This window comes from Scyliorhinus torazame, chromosome 20 (assembly GCF_047496885.1).
Source record: "Scyliorhinus torazame isolate Kashiwa2021f chromosome 20, sScyTor2.1, whole genome shotgun sequence".
NCBI lineage: Eukaryota > Metazoa > Chordata > Chondrichthyes > Carcharhiniformes > Scyliorhinidae > Scyliorhinus > Scyliorhinus torazame.
In genome coordinates, this window is record NC_092726.1 from 105,820,784 (window position 1) to 105,847,653 (window position 26,870).

Here is a 26,870-nt window from a genome sequence, read left to right on the forward strand (position 1 = left end):
GTTTGTGGAACGATACAGGACATTAGGGAGAGGCTGGGGCAGTGGGATCTGTTTGTAGAATGACCCAGGACCATAGAGAGAGGCTGGGGCAGTGGGATCTGTTTGTGGAATGATCCAGAACATTAGGGAGAGGCTCGGGCAGTGGGATCTGTTTGTGGAATGATGCAGGACATTAGGGAGAGGCTGGGGCAGTGGGATCTGTTTGTGGAATGATCCACGACAATAGGGAGAGGCTGGGGAAGTGGGATCTGTCTGTGGAATGATCCAGGACAATAGGGAGAGGCTGGGGCAGTGGGACCTGTTTCTGGAATGATCCAGGACATTAGGGAGAGGCTGGGGCAGTGGGGTATGTTTGTGGAATGATCCAGGACAATAGTGAGAGGCTGGGGCAGTGGGATCTGTTTGTGGAATGATCCAGGACAATAGAGAGAGGCTGGGACAGTGAGATCTGTTTGTGGAATAATCCAGGAAAATAGGGAGAGTCTGGGGCAGTGGGATCTGTTTCTGGAATTATCCAGGACAATAGGGAGAGGCAGGGGCAGTGGGATCTGTTTGTGGAATGATCCAGGACAATAGGGAGAGGCTGGGGCAGTGGGATCTGTTTGTGGAATGATCCAGGACCATAGAGAGAGGCTGGGGCAGTGGGATCTGTTTGTGGAATGATCCAGGACAATAGGGAGAGGCTGGGGCAGTGGGACCTGTTTGTGGAATGATCCAGGACATTAGGGAGAGGCTGGGGCTGTGGGATCTGTTTGTGGAACGATACAGGACATTAGGGAGAGCCTGGGGCAGTGGGATCTGTTTGTGGAATTAACCCTGACAATAGGGAGAGTCTGGGGCAGTGGGATATGTTTCTGGCATTGTCCAGGACATTAGGGAGAGTCTGGGGCAGTGGGATCTGTTTGTGGAACGATACAGGACATTAGGGAGAGGCTGGGGCAGTGGGATCTGTTTGTAGAATGACCCAGGACCATAGAGAGAGGCTGGGGCAGTGGGATCTGTTTGTGGAATGATCCAGGACCATAGAGAGAGGCTGGGGCAGTGGGATCTGTTTGTGGAATCATCCAGGACAATAGGGAGAGGCTGGCGCAAGGGGATCCGTTTGTGGAATTATCCAGGACAATAGAGAGAGTCTGGGGCAGTGGGATCTGTTTGTGGAATGATCCAGTACAATAGAGAGAGTCTGGGGCAGTGGGATCTGTTTGTGGAATGGTCCAGGACAATAGGGAGAGGCTGGGGCAGTGGGATCTGTTTGTGGAATGATCCAGGGCAATAGAGAGAGAGTCCGGGGCAGTGGGATCTGTTTGTAGAATGATCCAGAGCAATAGAGAGAGTCTGGGGCAGTGGGATCTGTTTGTGGAATGATCCAGGACAATAGGGAGAGTCTGGGGCAGTGGGATCTGTTTGTGGAATGATCCAGGGCAATAGGGAGAGGCTGGGGCAGTGGGATCAGATTGTGGAATGATCCAGGACAATAGGGAGAGGCTGGGGCAGTGGGATCTGTTTGTGGAATGATCCAGAGTAATAGGGAGAGGCTGGGGCAGTGGGATCTGTTTGTGGAATGATCCAGTACAATAGAGAGAGGGTGGGGCAGTGGGATCTGTTTGTGAAATGATCCAGGACAATAGGGAGAGGCTGGGACAGTGGGATCTGTTTGTGGAATGATCCAGGACATTAGGGAGAGTCTGGGGCAGTGGGATCTGTTTGTGGAATGATCCAGAACAATAGGGAGATCTGGGGAAATGGGATCTGTTTGTGGAATGACACAGTACAATAGGGAGAGGCTGGGGCAGTGGGATCTGTTTGTGGAATGATCCAGAACAATAGGGAGAGGCTGGCGCAGTGGGATCTGTTTGTGTAATGATCCAGGACATTAGGGAGAGGCTCGGGCAGTGGGATCTGTTTGTGTAATGATGCAGGACATTATGGAGAGGCTGGGGCAGTGCGATCTGTTTGTGGAATGATCCAGGACAATAGGGAGAGGCTGGGAAAGTGGGATCTGTCTGTGGAATGATCCAGGACAATAGGGAGAGGCTGGGGCAGTGGGACCTGTTTGTGGAATGATCCAGGACATTAGGGAGAGGCTGGGGCAGTGGGATATGTTTGTGGAATGATCCAGGACATTAGGGAGAGGCTGGGGCAGTGGGATCTGTTTGTGGAATTAACCCTGACAATAGGGAGAGTCTGGGGCAGTGGGATCTGTTTGTGGAATGGTCCAGGACATTAGGGAGAGTCTGGGGCAGTGGGATCTGTTTGTGGAACGATACAGGACATTAGGGAGAGGCTGGGGCAGTGGGATCTGTTTGTGGAATTAACCCTGACAATAGGGAGAGTCTGGGGCAGTGGGATCTGTTTGTGGAATGGTCCAGGACATTAGGGAGAGTCTGGGGCAGTGGGATCTGTTTGTGGAACGATACAGGACATTAGGGAGAGGCTGGGGCAGTGGGATCTGTTTGTAGAATGATCCAGGACATTAGGGAGAGTCTGGGGCAGTGGGACCTGTTTCTGGAATGATCCAGGACATTAGGGAGAGTCTTGGGCAGTGGGATCTGTTTGTGGAATGATCCAGAACAATAGGGAGGTCTGGGGCAGTGGGATCTGTTTGTGGAATGATCCAGTACAATAGGGAGAGGCTGGGGCAGTGGGATCTGTTTGTGGAATGATCCAGAACAATAGGGAGAGGCTGGCGCAGTGGGATCTGTTTGTGTAATGATCCAGGACATTAGGGAGAGGCTCGGGCAGTGGGATCTGTTTGTGGAATGATGCAGGACATTAGGGAGAGGCTGGGGCAGTGGGATCTGTTTGTGGAATGATCCAGGACAATAGGGAGAGGCTGGGGAAGTGGGATCTGTCTGTGGAATGATCCAGGACAATAGGGAGAGGCTGGGGCAGTGGGACCTGATTCTGGAATGATCCAGGACATTAGGGAGAGGCTGGGGCAGTGGGGTATGTTTGTGGAATGATCCAGGACAATAGGGAGAGGCTGGGGCAGTGGGATCTGTTTGTGGAATGATCCAGGACAATAGAGAGAGGTTGGGACAGTGAGATCTGTTTGTGGAATAATCCAGGAAAATAGGGAGAGTCTGGGGCAGTGGGATCTGTTTCTGGAATTATCCAGGACAATAGGGAGAGGCTGGGGCAGTGGGATCTGTTTGTGGAATGATCCAGGACAATAGGGAGAGGCTGGGGCAGTGGGATCTGTTTGTGGAATGATCCAGGACCATAGAGAGAGGCTGGGGCAGTGGGATCTGTTTGTGGAATGATCCAGGACAATAGAGAGAGGCTGGTGCAGTGGGATCTGTTTGTGAAATGATCCAGGACATTAGGGAGAGTCTTGGGCAGTGGGATCTGTTTGTGGAATGATCCAGAACATTAGGGAGAGGCTCGGGCAGTGGGATCTGTTTGTGGAATGATGCAGGACATTAGGGAGAGGCTGGGGCAGTGGGATCTGTTTGTGGAATGATCCAGGACATTAGGGAGAGTCTTGGGCAGTGGGATCTGTTTGTGGAATGATCCAGAACATTAGGGAGAGGCTCGGGCAGTGGGATCTGTTTGTGGAATGATGCAGGACATTAGGGAGAGGCTGGGGCAGTGGGATCTGTTTGTGGAATGATCCAGGACAATAGGGAGAGGCTGGGGAAGTGGGATCTGTCTGTGGAATGATCCAGGACCATAGAGAGAGGCTGGGGCAGTGGGATCTGTTTGTGGAATGATCCAGGACAATAGTGAGAGGCTGGGGCAGTGGGATCTGTTTGTGGAATGATCCAGGACAATAGAGAGAGGCTGGGACAGTGAGATCTGTTTGTGGAATAATCCAGGAAAATAGGGAGAGTCTGGGGCAGTGGGATCTGTTTCTGGAATTATCCAGGACAATAGGGGGAGGCTGGGGCAGTGGGATCTGTTTGTGGAATGATCCAGGACAATAGGGAGAGGCTGGGGCAGTGGGATCTGTTTGTGGAATGATCCAGGACCATAGAGAGAGGCTGGGGCAGTGGGATCTGTTTGTGGAATGATCCAGGACAATAGGGAGAGGCTGGGGCAGTGGGACCTGTTTGTGGAATGATCCAGGACATTAGGGAGAGGCTGGGGCTGTGGGATCTGTTTGTGGAACGATACAGGACATTAGGGAGAGCCTGGGGCAGTGGGATCTGTTTGTGGAATTAACCCTGACAATAGGGAGAGTCTGGGGCAGTGGGATATGTTTCTGGCATTGTCCAGGACATTAGGGAGAGTCTGGGGCAGTGGGATCTGTTTGTGGAACGATACAGGACATTAGGGAGAGGCTGGGGCAGTGGGATCTGTTTGTAGAATGACCCAGGACCATAGAGAGAGGCTGGGGCAGTGGGATCTGTTTGTGGAATGATCCAGGACCATAGAGAGAGGCTGGGGCAGTGGGATCTGTTTGTGGAATCGTCCAGGACAATAGGGAGAGGCTGGCGCAGGGGGATCCGTTTGTGGAATTATCCAGGACAATAGAGAGAGTCTGGGGCAGTGGGATCTGTTTGTGGAATGATCCAGTACAATAGAGAGAGTCTGGGGCAGTGGGATCTGTTTGTGGAATGGTCCAGGACAATAGGGAGAGGCTGGGGCAGTGGGATCTGTTTGTGGAATGATCCAGGGCAATAGAGAGAGAGTCCGGGGCAGTGGGATCTGTTTGTAGATTGATCCAGAGCAATAGAGAGAGTCTGGGGCAGTGGGATCTGTTTGTGGAATGATCCAGGACAATAGGGAGAGTCTGGGGCAGTGGGATCTGTTTGTGGAATGATCCAGGGCAATAGGGAGAGGCTGGGGCAGTGGGATCAGATTGTGGAATGATCCAGGACAATAGGGAGAGGCTGGGGCAGTGGGATCTGTTTGTGGAATGATCCAGAGTAATAGGGAGAGGCTGGGGCAGTGGGATCTGTTTGTGGAATGATCCAGTACAATAGAGAGAGGGTGGGGCAGTGGGATCTGTTTGTGAAATGATCCAGGACAATAGGGAGAGGCTGGGACAGTGGGATCTGTTTGTGGAATGATCCAGGACATTAGGGAGAGTCTGGGGCAGTGGGATCTGTTTGTGGAATGATCCAGAACAATAGGGAGATCTGGGGAAATGGGATCTGTTTGTGGAATGACACAGTACAATAGGGAGAGGCTGGGGCAGTGGGATCTGTTTGTGGAATGATCCAGAACAATAGGGAGAGGCTGGCGCAGTGGGATCTGTTTGTGTAATGATCCAGGACATTAGGGAGAGGCTCGGGCAGTGGGATCTGTTTGTGTAATGATGCAGGACATTATGGAGAGGCTGGGGCAGTGCGATCTGTTTGTGGAATGATCCAGGACAATAGGGAGAGGCTGGGAAAGTGGGATCTGTCTGTGGAATGATCCAGGACAATAGGGAGAGGCTGGGGCAGTGGGACCTGTTTGTGGAATGATCCAGGACATTAGGGAGAGGCTGGGGCAGTGGGATATGTTTGTGGAATGATCCAGGACATTAGGGAGAGGCTGGGGCAGTGGGATCTGTTTGTGGAATTAACCCTGACAATAGGGAGAGTCTGGGGCAGTGGGATCTGTTTGTGGAATGGTCCAGGACATTAGGGAGAGTCTGGGGCAGTGGGATCTGTTTGTGGAACGATACAGGACATTAGGGAGAGGCTGGGGCAGTGGGATCTGTTTGTGGAATTAACCCTGACAATAGGGAGAGTCTGGGGCAGTGGGATCTGTTTGTGGAATGGTCCAGGACATTAGGGAGAGTCTGGGGCAGTGGGATCTGTTTGTGGAACGATACAGGACATTAGGGAGAGGCTGGGGCAGTGGGATCTGTTTGTAGAATGATCCAGGACATTAGGGAGAGTCTGGGGCAGTGGGACCTGTTTCTGGAATGATCCAGGACAATAGAGAGAGGCTGGTGCAGTGGGATCTCTTTGTGTAATGATCCAGGACAATAGGGAGAGGCTGGGACAGTGGGATCTGTTTGTGAAATGATCCAGGACATTAGGGAGATTCTTGGGCAGTGGGATCTGTTTGTGGAATGATCCAGAACAATAGGGAGGTCTGGGGCAGTGGGATCTGTTTGTGGAATGATCCAGTACAATAGGGAGAGGCTGGGGCAGTGGGATCTGTTTGTGGAATGATCCAGAACAATAGGGAGAGGCTGGCGCAGTGGGATCTGTTTGTGTAATGATCCAGGACATTAGGGAGAGGCTCGGGCAGTGGGATCTGTTTGTGGAATGATGCAGGACATTAGGGAGAGGCTGGGGCAGTGGGATCTGTTTGTGGAATGATCCAGGACAATAGGGAGAGGCTGGGGAAGTGGGATCTGTCTGTGGAATGATCCAGGACAATAGGGAGAGGCTGGGGCAGTGGGACCTGATTCTGGAATGATCCAGGACATTAGGGAGAGGCTGGGGCAGTGGGGTATGTTTGTGGAATGATCCAGGACAATAGGGAGAGGCTGGGGCAGTGGGATCTGTTTGTGGAATGATCCAGGACAATAGAGAGAGGTTGGGACAGTGAGATCTGTTTGTGGAATAATCCAGGAAAATAGGGAGAGTCTGGGGCAGTGGGATCTGTTTCTGGAATTATCCAGGACAATAGGGAGAGGCTGGGGCAGTGGGATCTGTTTGTGGAATGATCCAGGACAATAGGGAGAGGCTGAGGCAGTGGGATCTGTTTGTGGAATGATCCAGGACCATAGAGAGAGGCTGGGGCAGTGGGATCTGTTTGTGGAATGATCCAGGACAATAGGGAGAGGCTGGGGCAGTGGGACCTGTTTGTGGAACGATCCAGGACATTAGGGAGAGGCTGGGGCTGTGTGATCTGTTTGTGGAACGATACAGGACATTAGGGAGAGGCTGGGGCAGTGGGATCTGTTTGTGGAATTAACCCTGACAATAGGGAGAGTCTGGGGCAGTGGGATATGTTTCTGGAATTGTCCAGGACATTAGGGAGAGTCTGGGGCAGTGGGATCTGTTTGTGGAACGATACAGGACATTAGGGAGAGGCTGGGGCAGTGGGATCTGTTTGTAGAATGACCCAGGACCATAGAGAGAGGCTGGGGCAGTGGGATCTGCTTGTGGAATGATCCAGGACAATAGGGAGAGGCTGGGGCAGTGGGATCTGTTTGTGGAATCATCCAGGACAATAGGGAGAGGCTGGCGCAGGGGGATCCGTTTGTGGAATTATCCAGGACAATAGAGAGAGTCTGGGGCAGTGGGATCTGTTTGTGGAATGATCCAGTACAATAGAGAGAGCCTGGGGCAGTGCGATCTGTTTGTGGAATGGTCCAGGACAATAGGGAGAGGCTGGGGCAGTGGGATCTGTTTGTGGAATGATCCAGGGCAATAGAGAGAGAGTCTGGGGCAGTGGGATATGTTTGTAGAATGATCCAGAGCAATAGAGAGAGTCTGGGGCAGTGGGATCTGTTTGTGGAATGATGCAGGACAATAGGGAGAGTCCGGGGCAGTGGGATCTGTTTGTGGAATGATCCAGGGCAATAGGGAGAGGCTGGGGCAGTGGGATCAGATTGTGGAATGATCCAGGACAATAGGGAGAGTCTGGGGCAGTGGGATCTGTTTGTGGAATGATCCAGAGCAATAGGGAGAGGCTGGGGCAGTGGGATCTGTTTGTGGAATGATCCAGTACAATAGAGAGAGGCTGGGGCAGTGGGATCTGTTTGTGAAATGATCCAGGACAATAGGGAGAGGCTGGGACAGTGGGATCTGTTTGTGGAATGATCCAGGACATTAGGGAGAGTCTGGGGCAGTGGGATCTGTTTGTGGAATGATCCAGAACAATAGGGAGGTCTGGGGAAATGGGATCTGTTTGTGGAATGACACAGTACAATAGGGAGAGGCTGGGGCAGTGGGATCTGTTTGTGGAATGATCCAGAACAATAGGGAGAGGCTGGCGCAGTGGGATCTGTTTGTGTAATGATCCAGGACATTAGGGAGAGGCTCGGGCAGTGGGATCTGTTTGTGGAATGATGCAGGACATTATGAAGAGGCTGGGGCAGTGGGATCTGTTTGTGGAATAATCCAGGAAAATAGGGAGAGTCTGGGGCAGTGGGATCTGTTTCTGGAATTATCCAGGACAATAGGGAGAGGCTGGGGCAGTGGGATCTGTTTGTGGAATGATCCAGGACAATAGGGAGAGGCTGGGGCAGTGGGATCTGTTTGTGGAATGATCCAGGACCATAGAGAGAGGCTGGGGCAGTGGGGCCTGTTTGTGGAATGATCCAGGACAATAGGGAGAGGCTGGGGCAGTGGGACCTGTTTGTGGAATGATCCAGTACATTAGGGAGAGGCTGGGGCTGTGTGATCTGTTTGTGGAACGATACAGGACATTAGGGAGAGGCTGGGGCAGTGGGATCTGTTTGTGGAATTAACCCTGACAATAGGGAGAGTCTGGGGCAGTGGGATATGTTTCTGGAATTGTCCAGGACATTAGGGAGAGTCTGGGGCAGTGGGATCTGTTTGTGGAACGATACAGGACATTAGGGAGAGGCTGGGGCAGTGGGATCTGTTTGTAGAATGACCCAGGACCATAGAGAGAGGCTGGGGCAGTGGGATCTGCTTGTGGAATGATCCAGGACAATAGGGAGCGGCTGGCACAGTGGGATCTGTTTGTGGAATGATCCAGGACCATAGAGAGAGGCTGGGGCAGTGGGATCTGTTTGTGGAATCATCCAGGACAATAGGGAGAGGCTGGCGCAGGGGGATCCGTTTGTGGAATTATCCAGGACAATAGAGAGAGTCTGGGGCAGTGGGATCTGTTTGTGGAATGATCCAGTACAATAGAGAGAGTCTGGGGCAGTGGGATCTGTTTGTGGAATGGTCCAGGACAATAGGGAGAGGCTGGGGCAGTGGGATCTGTTTGTGGAATGATCCAGGGCAATAGAGAGAGAGTCTGGGGCAGTGGGATATGTTTGTAGAATGATCCAATGCAATAGAGAGAGTCTGGGGCAGTGGGATCTGTTTGTGGAATGATCCAGGACAATAGGGAGAGTCTGGGGCAGTGGGATCTGTTTGTGGAATTATCCAGGGCAATAGGGAGAGGCTGGGGCAGTGGGATCAGATTGTGGAATGATCCAGGACAATAGGGAGAGGCTGGGGCAGTGGGATCTGTTTGTGGAATGATCCAGAGCAATAGGGAGAGGCTGGGGCAGTGGGATCTGTTTGTGGAATGATCCAGTACAATAGAGAGAGGCTGGGGCAGTGGGATCTGTTTGTGAAATGATCCAGGACAATAGGGAGAGGCTGGGACAGTGGGATCTGTTTGTGGAATGATCCAGGACATTAGGATGAGTCTGGGGCAGTGGGATCTATTTGTGGAATGATCCAGAACAATAGGGAGGTCTGGGGAAATGGGATCTGTTTGTGGAATGACACAGTACAATAGGGAGAGGCTGGGGCAGTGGGATCTGTTTGTGGAATAATCCAGGAAAATAGGGAGAGTCTGGGGCAGTGGGATCTGTTTCTGGAATTATCCAGGACAATAGGGAGAGGCTGGGGCAGTGGGATCTGTTTGTGGAATGATCCAGGACAATAGGGAGAGGCTGGGGCAGTGGGATCTGTTTGTGGAATGATCCAGGACCATAGAGAGAGGCTGGGGCAGTGGGATCTGTTTGTGGAATGATCCAGGACAATAGAGAGAGGCTGGTGCAGTGGGATCTCTTTGTGTAATGATCCAGGACAATAGGGAGAGGCTGGGACAGTGGGATCTGTTTGTGAAATGATCCAGGACATTAGGGAGAGTCTTGGGCAGTGGGATCTGTTTGTGGAATGATCCAGAACATTAGGGAGAGGCTCGGGCAGTGGGATCTGTTTGTGGAATGATGCAGGACATTAGGGAGAGGCTGGGGCAGTGGGATCTGTTTGTGGAATGATCCAGGACAATAGGGAGAGGCTGGGGAAGTGGGATCTGTCTGTGGAATGATCCAGGACCATAGAGAGAGGCTGGGGCAGTGGGATCTGTTTGTGGAATGATCCAGGACAATAGTGAGAGGCTGGGGCAGTGGGATCTGTTTGTGGAATGATCCAGGACAATAGAGAGAGGCTGGGACAGTGAGATCTGTTTGTGGAATAATCCAGGAAAATAGGGAGAGTCTGGGGCAGTGGGATCTGTTTCTGGAATTATCCAGGACAATAGGGAGAGGCTGGGGCAGTGGGATCTGTTTGTGGAATGATCCAGGACAATAGGGAGAGGCTGGGGCAGTGGGATCTGTTTGTGGAATGATCCAGGACCATAGAGAGAGGCTGGGGCAGTGGGATCTGTTTGTGGAATGATCCAGGACAATAGGGAGAGGCTGGGGCAGTGGGACCTGTTTGTGGAATGATCCAGGACATTAGGGAGAGGCTGGGGCTGTGGGATCTGTTTGTGGAACGATACAGGACATTAGGGAGAGCCTGGGGCAGTGGGTTCTGTTTGTGGAATTAACCCTGACAATAGGGAGAGTCTGGGGCAGTGGGATATGTTTCTGGCATTGTCCAGGACATTAGGGAGAGTCTGGGGCAGTGGGATCTGTTTGTGGAACGATACAGGACATTAGGGAGAGGCTGGGGCAGTGGGATCTGTTTGTAGAATGACCCAGGACCATAGAGAGAGGCTGGGGCAGTGGGATCTGTTTGTGGAATGATCCAGAACATTAGGGAGAGGCTCGGGCAGTGGGATCTGTTTGTGGAATGATGCAGGACATTAGGGAGAGGCTGGGGCAGTGGGATCTGTTTGTGGAATGATCCACGACAATAGGGAGAGGCTGGGGAAGTGGGATCTGTCTGTGGAATGATCCAGGACAATAGGGAGAGGCTGGGGCAGTGGGACCTGTTTCTGGAATGATCCAGGACATTAGGGAGAGGCTGGGGCAGTGGGGTATGTTTGTGGAATGATCCAGGACAATAGTGAGAGGCTGGGGCAGTGGGATCTGTTTGTGGAATGATCCAGGACAATAGAGAGAGGCTGGGACAGTGAGATCTGTTTGTGGAATAATCCAGGAAAATAGGGAGAGTCTGGGGCAGTGGGATCTGTTTCTGGAATTATCCAGGACAATAGGGAGAGGCAGGGGCAGTGGGATCTGTTTGTGGAATGATCCAGGACAATAGGGAGAGGCTGGGGCAGTGGGATCTGTTTGTGGAATGATCCAGGACCATAGAGAGAGGCTGGGGCAGTGGGATCTGTTTGTGGAATGATCCAGGACAATAGGGAGAGGCTGGGGCAGTGGGACCTGTTTGTGGAATGATCCAGGACATTAGGGAGAGGCTGGGGCTGTGGGATCTGTTTGTGGAACGATACAGGACATTAGGGAGAGCCTGGGGCAGTGGGATCTGTTTGTGGAATTAACCCTGACAATAGGGAGAGTCTGGGGCAGTGGGATATGTTTCTGGCATTGTCCAGGACATTAGGGAGAGTCTGGGGCAGTGGGATCTGTTTGTGGAACGATACAGGACATTAGGGAGAGGCTGGGGCAGTGGGATCTGTTTGTAGAATGACCCAGGACCATAGAGAGAGGCTGGGGCAGTGGGATCTGTTTGTGGAATGATCCAGGACCATAGAGAGAGGCTGGGGCAGTGGGATCTGTTTGTGGAATCATCCAGGACAATAGGGAGAGGCTGGCGCAAGGGGATCCGTTTGTGGAATTATCCAGGACAATAGAGAGAGTCTGGGGCAGTGGGATCTGTTTGTGGAATGATCCAGTACAATAGAGAGAGTCTGGGGCAGTGGGATCTGTTTGTGGAATGGTCCAGGACAATAGGGAGAGGCTGGGGCAGTGGGATCTGTTTGTGGAATGATCCAGGGCAATAGAGAGAGAGTCCGGGGCAGTGGGATCTGTTTGTAGAATGATCCAGAGCAATAGAGAGAGTCTGGGGCAGTGGGATCTGTTTGTGGAATGATCCAGGACAATAGGGAGAGTCTGGGGCAGTGGGATCTGTTTGTGGAATGATCCAGGGCAATAGGGAGAGGCTGGGGCAGTGGGATCAGATTGTGGAATGATCCAGGACAATAGGGAGAGGCTGGGGCAGTGGGATCTGTTTGTGGAATGATCCAGAGTAATAGGGAGAGGCTGGGGCAGTGGGATCTGTTTGTGGAATGATCCAGTACAATAGAGAGAGGGTGGGGCAGTGGGATCTGTTTGTGAAATGATCCAGGACAATAGGGAGAGGCTGGGACAGTGGGATCTGTTTGTGGAATGATCCAGGACATTAGGGAGAGTCTGGGGCAGTGGGATCTGTTTGTGGAATGATCCAGAACAATAGGGAGATCTGGGGAAATGGGATCTGTTTGTGGAATGACACAGTACAATAGGGAGAGGCTGGGGCAGTGGGATCTGTTTGTGGAATGATCCAGAACAATAGGGAGAGGCTGGCGCAGTGGGATCTGTTTGTGTAATGATCCAGGACATTAGGGAGAGGCTCGGGCAGTGGGATCTGTTTGTGTAATGATGCAGGACATTATGGAGAGGCTGGGGCAGTGCGATCTGTTTGTGGAATGATCCAGGACAATAGGGAGAGGCTGGGAAAGTGGGATCTGTCTGTGGAATGATCCAGGACAATAGGGAGAGGCTGGGGCAGTGGGACCTGTTTGTGGAATGATCCAGGACATTAGGGAGAGGCTGGGGCAGTGGGATATGTTTGTGGAATGATCCAGGACATTAGGGAGAGGCTGGGGCAGTGGGATCTGTTTGTGGAATTAACCCTGACAATAGGGAGAGTCTGGGGCAGTGGGATCTGTTTGTGGAATGGTCCAGGACATTAGGGAGAGTCTGGGGCAGTGGGATCTGTTTGTGGAACGATACAGGACATTAGGGAGAGGCTGGGGCAGTGGGATCTGTTTGTGGAATTAACCCTGACAATAGGGAGAGTCTGGGGCAGTGGGATCTGTTTGTGGAATGGTCCAGGACATTAGGGAGAGTCTGGGGCAGTGGGATCTGTTTGTGGAACGATACAGGACATTAGGGAGAGGCTGGGGCAGTGGGATCTGTTTGTAGAATGATCCAGGACATTAGGGAGAGTCTGGGGCAGTGGGACCTGTTTCTGGAATGATCCAGGACATTAGGGAGAGTCTTGGGCAGTGGGATCTGTTTGTGGAATGATCCAGAACAATAGGGAGGTCTGGGGCAGTGGGATCTGTTTGTGGAATGATCCAGTACAATAGGGAGAGGCTGGGGCAGTGGGATCTGTTTGTGGAATGATCCAGAACAATAGGGAGAGGCTGGCGCAGTGGGATCTGTTTGTGTAATGATCCAGGACATTAGGGAGAGGCTCGGGCAGTGGGATCTGTTTGTGGAATGATGCAGGACATTAGGGAGAGGCTGGGGCAGTGGGATCTGTTTGTGGAATGATCCAGGACAATAGGGAGAGGCTGGGGAAGTGGGATCTGTCTGTGGAATGATCCAGGACAATAGGGAGAGGCTGGGGCAGTGGGACCTGATTCTGGAATGATCCAGGACATTAGGGAGAGGCTGGGGCAGTGGGGTATGTTTGTGGAATGATCCAGGACAATAGGGAGAGGCTGGGGCAGTGGGATCTGTTTGTGGAATGATCCAGGACAATAGAGAGAGGTTGGGACAGTGAGATCTGTTTGTGGAATAATCCAGGAAAATAGGGAGAGTCTGGGGCAGTGGGATCTGTTTCTGGAATTATCCAGGACAATAGGGAGAGGCTGGGGCAGTGGGATCTGTTTGTGGAATGATCCAGGACAATAGGGAGAGGCTGGGGCAGTGGGATCTGTTTGTGGAATGATCCAGGACCATAGAGAGAGGCTGGGGCAGTGGGATCTGTTTGTGGAATGATCCAGGACAATAGAGAGAGGCTGGTGCAGTGGGATCTGTTTGTGAAATGATCCAGGACATTAGGGAGAGTCTTGGGCAGTGGGATCTGTTTGTGGAATGATCCAGAACATTAGGGAGAGGCTCGGGCAGTGGGATCTGTTTGTGGAATGATGCAGGACATTAGGGAGAGGCTGGGGCAGTGGGATCTGTTTGTGGAATGATCCAGGACATTAGGGAGAGTCTTGGGCAGTGGGATCTGTTTGTGGAATGATCCAGAACATTAGGGAGAGGCTCGGGCAGTGGGATCTGTTTGTGGAATGATGCAGGACATTAGGGAGAGGCTGGGGCAGTGGGATCTGTTTGTGGAATGATCCAGGACAATAGGGAGAGGCTGGGGAAGTGGGATCTGTCTGTGGAATGATCCAGGACCATAGAGAGAGGCTGGGGCAGTGGGATCTGTTTGTGGAATGATCCAGGACAATAGTGAGAGGCTGGGGCAGTGGGATCTGTTTGTGGAATGATCCAGGACAATAGAGAGAGGCTGGGACAGTGAGATCTGTTTGTGGAATAATCCAGGAAAATAGGGAGAGTCTGGGGCAGTGGGATCTGTTTCTGGAATTATCCAGGACAATAGGGAGAGGCTGGGGCAGTGGGATCTGTTTGTGGAATGATCCAGGACAATAGGGAGAGGCTGGGGCAGTGGGATCTGTTTGTGGAATGATCCAGGACCATAGAGAGAGGCTGGGGCAGTGGGATCTGTTTGTGGAATGATCCAGGACAATAGGGAGAGGCTGGGGCAGTGGGACCTGTTTGTGGAATGATCCAGGACATTAGGGAGAGGCTGGGGCTGTGGGATCTGTTTGTGGAACGATACAGGACATTAGGGAGAGCCTGGGGCAGTGGGATCTGTTTGTGGAATTAACCCTGACAATAGGGAGAGTCTGGGGCAGTGGGATATGTTTCTGGCATTGTCCAGGACATTAGGGAGAGTCTGGGGCAGTGGGATCTGTTTGTGGAACGATACAGGACATTAGGGAGAGGCTGGGGCAGTGGGATCTGTTTGTAGAATGACCCAGGACCATAGAGAGAGGCTGGGGCAGTGGGATCTGTTTGTGGAATGATCCAGGACCATAGAGAGAGGCTGGGGCAGTGGGATCTGTTTGTGGAATCGTCCAGGACAATAGGGAGAGGCTGGCGCAGGGGGATCCGTTTGTGGAATTATCCAGGACAATAGAGAGAGTCTGGGGCAGTGGGATCTGTTTGTGGAATGATCCAGTACAATAGAGAGAGTCTGGGGCAGTGGGATCTGTTTGTGGAATGGTCCAGGACAATAGGGAGAGGCTGGGGCAGTGGGATCTGTTTGTGGAATGATCCAGGGCAATAGAGAGAGAGTCCGGGGCAGTGGGATCTGTTTGTAGAATGATCCAGAGCAATAGAGAGAGTCTGGGGCAGTGGGATCTGTTTGTGGAATGATCCAGGACAATAGGGAGAGTCTGGGGCAGTGGGATCTGTTTGTGGAATGATCCAGGGCAATAGGGAGAGGCTGGGGCAGTGGGATCAGATTGTGGAATGATCCAGGACAATAGGGAGAGGCTGGGGCAGTGGGATCTGTTTGTGGAATGATCCAGAGTAATAGGGAGAGGCTGGGGCAGTGGGATCTGTTTGTGGAATGATCCAGTACAATAGAGAGAGGGTGGGGCAGTGGGATCTGTTTGTGAAATGATCCAGGACAATAGGGAGAGGCTGGGACAGTGGGATCTGTTTGTGGAATGATCCAGGACATTAGGGAGAGTCTGGGGCAGTGGGATCTGTTTGTGGAATGATCCAGAACAATAGGGAGATCTGGGGAAATGGGATCTGTTTGTGGAATGACACAGTACAATAGGGAGAGGCTGGGGCAGTGGGATCTGTTTGTGGAATGATCCAGAACAATAGGGAGAGGCTGGCGCAGTGGGATCTGTTTGTGTAATGATCCAGGACATTAGGGAGAGGCTCGGGCAGTGGGATCTGTTTGTGTAATGATGCAGGACATTATGGAGAGGCTGGGGCAGTGCGATCTGTTTGTGGAATGATCCAGGACAATAGGGAGAGGCTGGGAAAGTGGGATCTGTCTGTGGAATGATCCAGGACAATAGGGAGAGGCTGGGGCAGTGGGACCTGTTTGTGGAATGATCCAGGACATTAGGGAGAGGCTGGGGCAGTGGGATATGTTTGTGGAATGATCCAGGACATTAGGGAGAGGCTGGGGCAGTGGGATCTGTTTGTGGAATTAACCCTGACAATAGGGAGAGTCTGGGGCAGTGGGATCTGTTTGTGGAATGGTCCAGGACATTAGGGAGAGTCTGGGGCAGTGGGATCTGTTTGTGGAACGATACAGGACATTAGGGAGAGGCTGGGGCAGTGGGATCTGTTTGTGGAATTAACCCTGACAATAGGGAGAGTCTGGGGCAGTGGGATCTGTTTGTGGAATGGTCCAGGACATTAGGGAGAGTCTGGGGCAGTGGGATCTGTTTGTGGAACGATACAGGACATTAGGGAGAGGCTGGGGCAGTGGGATCTGTTTGTAGAATGATCCAGGACATTAGGGAGAGTCTGGGGCAGTGGGACCTGTTTCTGGAATGATCCAGGACAATAGAGAGAGGCTGGTGCAGTGGGATCTCTTTGTGTAATGATCCAGGACAATAGGGAGAGGCTGGGACAGTGGGATCTGTTTGTGAAATGATCCAGGACATTAGGGAGATTCTTGGGCAGTGGGATCTGTTTGTGGAATGATCCAGAACAATAGGGAGGTCTGGGGCAGTGGGATCTGTTTGTGGAATGATCCAGTACAATAGGGAGAGGCTGGGGCAGTGGGATCTGTTTGTGGAATGATCCAGAACAATAGGGAGAGGCTGGCGCAGTGGGATCTGTTTGTGTAATGATCCAGGACATTAGGGAGAGGCTCGGGCAGTGGGATCTGTTTGTGGAATGATGCAGGACATTAGGGAGAGGCTGGGGCAGTGGGATCTGTTTGTGGAATGATCCAGGACAATAGGGAGAGGCTGGGGAAGTGGGATCTGTCTGTGGAATGATCCAGGACAATAGGGAGAGGCTGGGGCAGTGGGACCTGATTCTGGAATGATCCAGGACATTAGGGAGAGGCTGGGGCAGTGGGGTATGTTTGTGGAATGATCCAGGACAATAGGGAGAGGCTGGGGCAGTGGGATCTGTTTGTGGAATGATCCAGGACAATAGAGAGAGGTTGGGACAGTGAGATCTGTTTGTGGAATAATCCAGGAAAATAGGGAGAGTCTGGGGCAGTGGGATCTGTTTCTGGAATTATCCAGGACAATAGGGAGAGGCTGGGGCAGTGGGATCTGTTTGTGGAATGATCCAGGACAATAGGGAGAGGCTGAGGCAGTGGGATCTGTTTGTGGAATGATCCAGGACCATAGAGAGAGGCTGGGGCAGTGGGATCTGTTTGTGGAATGATCCAGGACAATAGGGAGAGGCTGGGGCAGTGGGACCTGTTTGTGGAACGATCCAGGACATTAGGGAGAGGCTGGGGCTGTGTGATCTGTTTGTGGAACGATACAGGACATTAGGGAGAGGCTGGGGCAGTGGGATCTGTTTGTGGAATTAACCCTGACAATAGGGAGAGTCTGGGGCAGTGGGATATGTTTCTGGAATTGTCCAGGACATTAGGGAGAGTCTGGGGCAGTGGGATCTGTTTGTGGAACGATACAGGACATTAGGGAGAGGCTGGGGCAGTGGGATCTGTTTGTAGAATGACCCAGGACCATAGAGAGAGGCTGGGGCAGTGGGATCTGCTTGTGGAATGATCCAGGACAATAGGGAGAGGCTGGGGCAGTGGGATCTGTTTGTGGAATCATCCAGGACAATAGGGAGAGGCTGGCGCAGGGGGATCCGTTTGTGGAATTATCCAGGACAATAGAGAGAGTCTGGGGCAGTGGGATCTGTTTGTGGAATGATCCAGTACAATAGAGAGAGCCTGGGGCAGTGCGATCTGTTTGTGGAATGGTCCAGGACAATAGGGAGAGGCTGGGGCAGTGGGATCTGTTTGTGGAATGATCCAGGGCAATAGAGAGAGAGTCTGGGGCAGTGGGATATGTTTGTAGAATGATCCAGAGCAATAGAGAGAGTCTGGGGCAGTGGGATCTGTTTGTGGAATGATGCAGGACAATAGGGAGAGTCCGGGGCAGTGGGATCTGTTTGTGGAATGATCCAGGGCAATAGGGAGAGGCTGGGGCAGTGGGATCAGATTGTGGAATGATCCAGGACAATAGGGAGAGTCTGGGGCAGTGGGATCTGTTTGTGGAATGATCCAGAGCAATAGGGAGAGGCTGGGGCAGTGGGATCTGTTTGTGGAATGATCCAGTACAATAGAGAGAGGCTGGGGCAGTGGGATCTGTTTGTGAAATGATCCAGGACAATAGGGAGAGGCTGGGACAGTGGGATCTGTTTGTGGAATGATCCAGGACATTAGGGAGAGTCTGGGGCAGTGGGATCTGTTTGTGGAATGATCCAGAACAATAGGGAGGTCTGGGGAAATGGGATCTGTTTGTGGAATGACACAGTACAATAGGGAGAGGCTGGGGCAGTGGGATCTGTTTGTGGAATGATCCAGAACAATAGGGAGAGGCTGGCGCAGTGGGATCTGTTTGTGTAATGATCCAGGACATTAGGGAGAGGCTCGGGCAGTGGGATCTGTTTGTGGAATGATGCAGGACATTATGAAGAGGCTGGGGCAGTGGGATCTGTTTGTGGAATAATCCAGGAAAATAGGGAGAGTCTGGGGCAGTGGGATCTGTTTCTGGAATTATCCAGGACAATAGGGAGAGGCTGGGGCAGTGGGATCTGTTTGTGGAATGATCCAGGACAATAGGGAGAGGCTGGGGCAGTGGGATCTGTTTGTGGAATGATCCAGGACCATAGAGAGAGGCTGGGGCAGTGGGGCCTGTTTGTGGAATGATCCAGGACAATAGGGAGAGGCTGGGGCAGTGGGACCTGTTTGTGGAATGATCCAGTACATTAGGGAGAGGCTGGGGCTGTGTGATCTGTTTGTGGAACGATACAGGACATTAGGGAGAGGCTGGGGCAGTGGGATCTGTTTGTGGAATTAACCCTGACAATAGGGAGAGTCTGGGGCAGTGGGATATGTTTCTGGAATTGTCCAGGACATTAGGGAGAGTCTGGGGCAGTGGGATCTGTTTGTGGAACGATACAGGACATTAGGGAGAGGCTGGGGCAGTGGGATCTGTTTGTAGAATGACCCAGGACCATAGAGAGAGGCTGGGGCAGTGGGATCTGCTTGTGGAATGATCCAGGACAATAGGGAGCGGCTGGCACAGTGGGATCTGTTTGTGGAATGATCCAGGACCATAGAGAGAGGCTGGGGCAGTGGGATCTGTTTGTGGAATCATCCAGGACAATAGGGAGAGGCTGGCGCAGGGGGATCCGTTTGTGGAATTATCCAGGACAATAGAGAGAGTCTGGGGCAGTGGGATCTGTTTGTGGAATGATCCAGTACAATAGAGAGAGTCTGGGGCAGTGGGATCTGTTTGTGGAATGGTCCAGGACAATAGGGAGAGGCTGGGGCAGTGGGATCTGTTTGTGGAATGATCCAGGGCAATAGAGAGAGAGTCTGGGGCAGTGGGATATGTTTGTAGAATGATCCAATGCAATAGAGAGAGTCTGGGGCAGTGGGATCTGTTTGTGGAATGATCCAGGACAATAGGGAGAGTCTGGGGCAGTGGGATCTGTTTGTGGAATTATCCAGGGCAATAGGGAGAGGCTGGGGCAGTGGGATCAGATTGTGGAATGATCCAGGACAATAGGGAGAGGCTGGGGCAGTGGGATCTGTTTGTGGAATGATCCAGAGCAATAGGGAGAGGCTGGGGCAGTGGGATCTGTTTGTGGAATGATCCAGTACAATAGAGAGAGGCTGGGGCAGTGGGATCTGTTTGTGAAATGATCCAGGACAATAGGGAGAGGCTGGGACAGTGGGATCTGTTTGTGGAATGATCCAGGACATTAGGATGAGTCTGGGGCAGTGGGATCTATTTGTGGAATGATCCAGAACAATAGGGAGGTCTGGGGAAATGGGATCTGTTTGTGGAATGACACAGTACAATAGGGAGAGGCTGGGGCAGTGGGATCTGTTTGTGGAAAGATCCAGAACAATAGGGAGAGGCTGGCGCAGTGGGATCTGTTTGTGTAATGATCCAGGACATTAGGGAGAGGCTCGGGCAGTGGGATCTGTTTGTGGAATGATGCAGGACATTATGGAGAGGCTGGGGCAGTGGGATCTGTTTGTGGAATGATCCAGGACAATAGGGAGAGGCTGGGGAAGTGGGATCTGTCTGTGGAATGATCCAGGACAATAGGGAGAGGCTGGGGCAGTGGGACCTGTTTGTGGAATGATCCAGGACATTAGGGAGAGGCTGGGGCAGTGGGATATGTTTGTGGAATGATCCAGGACAATAGGGAGAGGCTGGGGCAGTGGGATCTGTTTGTGGAATGATGCAGGACATTATGGAGAGGCTGGGGCAGTGGGATCTGTTTGTGGAATGATCCAGGACAATAGGGAGAGGCTGGGGAAGTGGGATCTGTCTGTGGAATGATCCAGGACAATAGGGAGAGGCTGGGGCAGTGGGACCTGTTTGTGGAATGATCCAGGACATTAGGGAGAGGCTGGGGCAGTGGGATATGTTTGTGGAATGATCCAGGACAATAGGGAGAGGCTGGGGCAGTGGGATCTGTTTGTGGAATGATCCAGGACAATAGAGAGAGGCTGGGACAGTGAGATCTGTTTGTGGAATAATCCAGGAAAATTGGGAGAGTCTGGGGCAGTGGGATCTGTTTCTGGAATTATCCAGGACAATAGGGAGAGGCTGGGGCATTGGGATCTGTTTGTGGAATGATCCAGGACAATAGGGAGAGGCTGGGGCAGTGGGATCTGTTTGTGGAATTATCCAGGACCATAGAGAGAGGCTGCGGCAGTGGGATCTGTTTGTGGAATGATCCAGTACAATAGGGAGAGGCTGGGGCAGTGGGATCTGTTTGTGGAATGATCCAGAACAATAGGGAGAGGCTGGCGCAGTTGGATCTGTTTGTGTAATGATCCAGGACATTAGGGAGAGGCTCGGGCAGTGGGATCTGTTTGTGGAATGATGCAGGACATTAGGGAGAGGCTGGGGCAGTGGGATCTGTTTGTGGAATGATCCAGGACAATAGGGAGAGGCTGGGGAAGTGGGATCTGTCTGTGGAATGATCCAGGACAATAGGGAGAGGCTGGGGCAGTGGGACCTGTTTGTGGAATGATCCAGGACATTAGGGAGAGGCTGGGGCAGTGGGATATGTTTGTGGAATGATTCAGGACAATAGGGAGAGGCTGGGGCAGTGGGATCTGTTTGTGGAATGATCCAGGACAATAGAGAGAGGCTGGGACAGTGAGATCTGTTTGTGGAATAATCCAGGAAAATAGGGAGAGTCTGGGGCAGTGGGATCTGTTTCTGGAATTATCCAGGACAATAGGGAGAGGCTGGGGCAGTGGGATCTGTTTGTGGAATGATCCAGGACAATAGGGAGAGGCTGGGGCAGTGGGATCTGTTTGTGGAATGATCCAGGACCATAGAGAGAGGCTGGGGCAGTGGGACCTGTTTGTGGAATGATCCAGGACATTAGGGAGAAGCTGGGGCAGTGGGATCTGTTTGTGGAACGATACAGGACATTAGGGAGAGGCTGTGGCAGTGGGATCTGTTTGTGGAATAAACCCTGACAATAGGGAGAGTCGGGGGCAGTGGGATCTGTTTCTGGAACGGTCCAGGACATTAGGGAGAGTCTGGGGCAGTGGGATCTGTTTGTAGAATGATCCAGGACATTAGGGAGAGTCTGGGGCAGTGGGACCTGTTTCTGGAATGATCCAGGACAATAGAGAGAGGCTGGGGCAGTGGGATCTCTTTGTGTAATGATCCAGGACTTTAGGGAGAGTCTGGGGCATTGGGATCTGTTTCAGGAATGATCCAGGACATGAGGGAGAGTCTGGGGCAGTGGGATATGTTTCTGGAATGATCCAGGACAATAGAGAGAGGCTGGGGCAGTGGAATCTGTTTGTGGAATGATCCAGGACAATAGGGAGAGGCTGGCACAGTGGGATATGTTTGTGGAATGATCCAGGACCATAGAGAGAGGCTGGGGCAGTGGGATCTGTTTGTGGAATCACCAGGACAATAGGGAGAGTCTGGCGCAGGGGGATCCGTTTGTGGAATTATCCAGGACAATAGAGAGAGACTGGGGCAGTGGGATCTGTTTGTGGAATGATCCAGTACAATAGGGAGAGGCTGGGGCAGTGGGGTATGTTTGTGGAATGATCCAGGGCAATAGAAGGAGGCTGGGGCAGTGGGATCTATTTGTGGAATGATCCAGGACAATAGAGAGAGGCTGAGGCAGTGGGATCTGTTTGTGGAATGATCCAGTACAATAGAGAGATTCTGGGGCAGTGGGATCTGTTTGTGGAATGGTCCAGGACAATAGGGAGAGGCTGGGGCAGTGGGATCTGTTTGTGGAATGATCCAGGGCAATAGAGAGAGTCTGGGGCAGTGGGATCTGTTTGTAGAATGATCCAGAGCAATAGAGAGAGTCTGGGGCAGTGGGATCTGTTTGTGGAATGATCCAGAACAATAGGGAGAGGCTGGGGCAGTGGGATCTGTTTGTGGAATGATCCAGGGCAATAGAGAGAGTCTGGGGCAGTGGGATCTGTTTGTGGAATGATCCAGGGCAATAGACAGAGTCTGGGGCACAGGGATCTGTTTGTGGAATGATCCAGAGCAATAGAGAGAGTCTGGGGCAGTGGGATCTGTTTGTGGAATGATCCAGAACAATAGGGAGAGGCTGGGGCAGTGGGATCTCTTTGTGGAATGATTCAGGGCAATAGGGAGAGGCTGGGGCAGTGGGATCTGTTTGTGGAATGATCCAGGACAATAGAGAGAGGCTGGGGCAGTGGGATCTGTTTGTGGAATGATCCAGAACAATAGGGAGAGGCTGGGGCAGTGGGATCTGTTTGTGGAATGATCCAGGACAATAGGGAGAGGCTGGGGCAGTGGGATCTGTTTGTGGAATGAACCAGTACAATAGAGAGAGGCTGGGGCAGTGGGATCTGTTTGTGGAATGATCCAGTAAAATAGAGAGAGGCTGGGGCAGTGGGATCTGTTTGTGGAATGATCCAGGACAATAGAGAGAGGCTGGGGCAGTGGGATCTGTTTGTGGAATGATCCAGGACCATAGAGAGAGGCTGGGGCAGTGGGATATGTTTGTGGAATGATCCAGGACATTAGGGAGAAGCCATAGGCAGTGAGATCTGTTTGTGGAATGATCCAGATCAATAGGGAGAATCTGGGGCAGTGGGATATGTTTCTGGAATGATCCAGGACATTAGGGAGAGGCTGGGGCAGTGGGATCTGATTCTGGAATGATCCAGGACATTAGGGAGAGTCTGGGGCAGTGGGATCTGTTTGTGGAATGATCCAGGACATTAGGGAGAGGCTGGGGCAGTGGGATCTGATCTGGAATGATCCAGGACAATAGGGAGAGGCTGGGGCAGTGGGGTCTGTTTGTGGAATGATTCAGGACATTAAGGAGAGGCTGGGGCAGTGGGATCTGTTTCTGGAATGATCCAGTACAATAGGGAGAGGCTGGGGCAGTGGGATCTGTTTGTGGAATGATCCAGAACAATATTGAGAGGCTGGCGCAGTGGGATCTGTTTGTGTAATGATCCAGGACATTAGGGAGAGGCTCGGGCAGTGGGATCTGTTTGTGGAATGATGCAGGACATTAGGGAGAGTCTGGGGCAGTGGGGTCTTTTCGTGGAATTATCCAGGTTATTAGGGAGAGTCTGGGGCAGTGGGATCTGTTTCTGGAATGATCCAGGAGTTAGGGAGAGTCTGGGGCAGTGGGATCGGTTTCTGGAATGATCCAGTACAATAGGGAGAGGCTGGGGCAGTGGGATCTGTTTGTGGAATGATCCAGAACAATATTGAGAGGCTGGCGCAGTGGGATCTGTTTGTGTAATGATCCAGGACATTAGGGAGAGGCTCGGGCAGTGGGATCTGTTTGTGGAATGATGCAGGACATTAGGGAGAGGCTGGGGCAGTGGGATCTGTTTGTGGAATGATCCAGGACAATAGGGAGAGGCTGGGGAAGTGGGATCTGTTTCTGGAATGTTCCAGGACAATAGGGAGAGGCTGGGGCAGTGGGATCTGTTTGTGTAATGATCCAGTACAATAGGGAGAGGCTGGGGCAGTGGGATCTGTTTGTGGAATGATCCAGGACCATAGAGAGATGCTGGGGCAGTGGGATCTGTTTGCGGAATGATCCAGGACAATAGAGAGAGGCTGGGGCATTGAGATCTGTGTGTGGAATGATCCAGGACATTAGGGAGAGTCTGGGGCAGTGGGATCAGTTCGTGGAATTATCCTGGACAATAGAGAGAGTCTGGGGCTCGGTGTCCGTTAGTGGAAGGATCCGGGACATTAGGGAGACGCTGGCGCAGTGGGATCTGTTTTGGGAATGATCCAGGACAATAGAGAGAGGCCGGGGCAGTGGTATCTGTTTGTTGAGTGATCCAGGACAATAGGGAGAGTCTGGGGCAGTGGGATCTGTTTGTGGAATTATCCAGGACAATAGAGAGAGGCTGGGGCAGTGGGATCTGTTTGTTGAATGATCCAGAACAATAGGGAGAGGCTGGGGCATTGGGATCTGTTTGTGGAATTTTCCAGGACAATAGAGAGAGGCTGTGGCAGTGGGATCTGTTTGTTGAATGATCCAGAACAATAGGGAGAGGCTGGGGCAGTGGGATCTGTTTGTGGCATGATCCAGGACAATAGAGAGAGGCTGGGGCAGTGGGATCTGTTTGTGGAATGATCCAGGACCATAGGGAGAGGCTGGGGCAGTGGGATCTGTTTGTGGAATTATCCAGGACAATAGGGAGAGGCGGGGGCAGTGGGATCTGTTTGTGGAATTATCCAGGACAATAGGGAGAGGCTGCGGCAGTGGGATCTGTTTGTGGAATGATCCAGGACCATAGGGAGAGGCTGGGGCAGTGGGATCTGTTTGTGGAATTATCCAGGACAATAGGGAGAGTCTGGGGCAGTGGGATCTGTTTGTGGAACGATCCAGGACCATCGAGAGAGGCTGGGGCAGTGGGATCTGTTTGTTGAATGATCCAGCACAATCGGGAGAGTCTGGGTCAGTGTGATCTGTTTGTTGAATGATCCAGGACAATAGGGAGAGGCGGGGGCAGTGGGATCTGTTTGTGGAATTATCCAGGACAATAGGGAGAGGCTGCGGCAGTGGGATCTGTTTGTGGAATGATCCAGGACCATAGGGAGAGGCTGGGGCAGTGGGATCTGTTTGTGGAATTATCCAGGACAATAGGGAGAGTCTGGGGCAGTGGGATCTGTTTGTGGAACGATCCAGGACCATCGAGAGAGGCTGGGGCAGTGGGATCTGTTTGTGGAATGATCCAGGACAATAGGGAGAGGCTGGGGCAATGGGATCAGTTTGTGGAATTATCCAGGACGATAGGGAGAGGCTTGTGCAGTGGGATCTGTTTGTGGAATGATCCAGAACAATAGAGAGAGGCTGGTGCAGTGGGATCTGTTTGTGGAATGATCCAGAACAATAGGGAGAGGCTGGGGCAGTGAGATCTGTTTGTGGAATGATCCAGTACAATAGAGAGAGGCTGGGGCAGTGGGGCCTGTTTGTGGAATGATCCAGGACATTAGGGAGAGGCTGGGGCAGTGGGATCTGTTTGTGGAATGATCCAGGACAATAGGGAGAGGCTGGGGCAGTGGGATCAGTTTGTGGAATGATCCAGGACCATAGAGAGAGGCTGGGTCAGTGGGATCTGTTTTTGGAATGATCCAGAACAATAGAGAGAGGCTGGGGCAGTGGGATCTGTTTGTGGAATGGTCCAGGACAATAGGGAGAGTCTGGGGCAGTGAGATCTGTTTGTGGAATGATCCAGGACAATAGGGAGAGGCTGGGGCAGTGGGATCTGTTTGTGGAATGATCCAGGACAATAGGGAAAGGCTGGGGCAGTGGGATCTGTTTGTGGACTGATCCAGGACAATAGGGAGAGGCTGAGGCAGTGGGATATGTTTGTGGAATGATCCAGGACAATAGGGAGAGGCTGGGGCAGTGGGATCTGTTTGTGGAATGATCCAGGACAATAGGGAGAGTCTGGGGCAGTGGGATCTGTTTGTGGAATTATCCAGGACAATAGAGAGAGGCTGGGGCAGTGGGATCTGTTTGTGGAATTACCCAGGACAATAGAGAGAGGCTGGGGCAGTGGGATCTGTTTGTTGAATGATCCAGGACAATAGAGAGAGGCTGGGGCAGTGGGATCTGTTTGTGGAATGATCCAGGAAAATAGGGAGAGGCTGGGGCAGTGGGGTCTGTTTGTGGAATGATCCAGAACAATAGAGAGAGGCTGGGGCAGTGGGATCTGTTTGTGGAATTATCCAGGACCATCGAGAGAGGCTGGGGCAGTGGGGTCTGTTTGTTGAATGATCCAGGATAATAGAGAGAGTCTGGTGCAGTGGGATCTGTTTGTGGAATTATCCAGGACCATAGAGAGAGGCTGGGGCAGTGTGGTCTGTTTGTTGAATGATCCTGGATAATAGAGAGAGTCTGGTGCAGAGGGATCTGTTTGTGGAATTATCCAGGACAATAGGAAGAGGCTGGGGCATTGGGATCTGTTTGTGGAATTAACCAGGACAATAGGAAGAGTCTGGGGCAGTGGGATCTGTTTGTGGAATTATCCAGGACAATAGGAAGAGTCTGGGGTAGTGGGATCTGTTTCTTGAATGATCCAGGACAATAGGGAGAGGCTCGGGCAGTGGGATCTGTTTTTGCAATGATCCAGGACAATAGGGAGAGGCTGGGGCAGTGGGATCTGATGGTGGAATGATCCAGGACAATAGGGAGAGGCTGGGGCAGTGGGATCTGTTTGTGGAATGATCCAGGACAACAGGGAGAGGCTGGGGCAGTGGGATCTGTTTGTTGAATGATCCAGCACAATCGGGAGAGTCTGGGGCAGTGTGATCTCTTTGTTGAATGATCCAGG